The sequence below is a fragment of the Lactuca virosa genome, chromosome 1, assembly GCF_052849685.1.
Source record: "Lactuca virosa cultivar CGN04683 chromosome 1, Lactuca_virosa_CGN04683_v6, whole genome shotgun sequence".
Taxonomy (NCBI): Eukaryota; Viridiplantae; Streptophyta; class Magnoliopsida; order Asterales; family Asteraceae; genus Lactuca; species Lactuca virosa.
This window is the reverse complement of record NC_136426.1, coordinates 59378070-59379484: the sequence shown is the minus strand read 5'-3', so window position 1 is coordinate 59379484 and position 1415 is coordinate 59378070. Positions and strand designations below refer to the sequence as shown.

The 1415-nt window shown below is 35.8% G+C and overlaps 1 pseudogene; it reads left to right on the top strand.

Moving 5' to 3' along the window:
• The first annotated feature begins 443 nt into the window (after positions 1 to 443).
• On the top strand, positions 444 to 1028 carry LOC145114282 (putative mitochondrial protein AtMg00860 pseudogene; annotated as a pseudogene).
• Positions 1029 to 1415: the final 387 nt, after the last annotated feature.

The window sequence follows — 1415 nt, the reverse complement described above, 5'->3', positions numbered from 1 at the left end:
ATTCAGCAAAGTTCAAGCCCGTTTGCATCTCCTGTTGTATTAGTAGGCAAAAAAGATGGTACATGGAGGCTATGTGTTGATTACCGTGATCTTAACAAGAAGACCATTAAAGACAAATTTCCTATTCCTGTGGTTGATGAATTAATTGACGAATTGGTTGGTTCTAAGGTTTTTAGTAACTGGATTTAAGAGCGGGGTATCATCAATTACGGGTAGCTCATGAAGATGTTTACAAGACTGCATTCAAGACCCATGAAGGGCATTACGAGTTTCTAGTACTGCCCTTTGGACTTACAAATGCACCAGCATCATTTCAAAGTTGGATGAATAATATTTTGAAACCTTTACTCAGAAAATGTGTATTGGTATTTTTTGACGATATATTGGTGTACAGCCCATCATTAACTCAACATTGGGAGCACTTAAATGTTGTATTTCATCTAATGCAAAAACATCAACTATATGCCAAAGCAAGCAAATGTGCTTTTGCTATATCAAAAGTTGAGTATTTAGGGCATTTCATATCAGGTGAAGGTGTAGAGACAGATCCAAAGAAAATAGAAGCAGTAGTAAAGTGGCCAATTCCAAAAACTGTGAAAGAGTTAAGAAATTTCTTGGGAATGACAGGTTATTATAGAAAGTTTATTCGAAATTATGCCTTGATAAGCAAACCATTAACTCAACTGTTGAAGAAAGGAGAATTTAAATGGGGAAAAGAACCTCAGTCTGCCCTAGAAGCATTAAAGGAAGCTTTAAGTTCAGCCCCTGTTCTATCTGTGCCAGACTTCTCACAAGTATTTGTGGTAGAGACTGATGCATCAAACCACGGAATTGGTGCGGTTTTAATGCAACAAGGACATCCTTTAGCTTTTATTAGTAGAGCTTTAGGTCCAAAATGGCAGAAACTATTTGTATATGAAAAGGAGTTATTAGCCATTGTCTTTGCAGTTCAAAAATGGGAACAATATTTGACTGGACAACACTTTATTATCAGAACTGATCAAAAAAGTCTAAAGTGGTTGCTTTAACAAAAGATTTCTACTCAATTCCAGCAATTTTGGCTTTCAAAACTCATGGGGTTTGATTATGAAATACAATACAAATCGGGATGTGAAAATCTAGTAGCCGATGCTTTATCAAGAGTAGAAGGAAGTGAAATTTTTTGTTTAGCCCTCACTACATTGGAATCTGATTTAATAGAGATGATAAAAGAGAGTTACAAGAATGATGAATTTCTTCATTCATTGTTGCAACAAGGAGTTTCTCAAGGCACTCCTAATTACATAATCCAAGATGGGCTTATAAAGAAGAAACAGAAGATAGTTGTTGGCAAGGAGGAAGGAACAAAACAGAAAATTTTGTTATGGCTTCACTCTTCACCTGAAGGTGAACATTCAGGTAGAGATGCAACTATT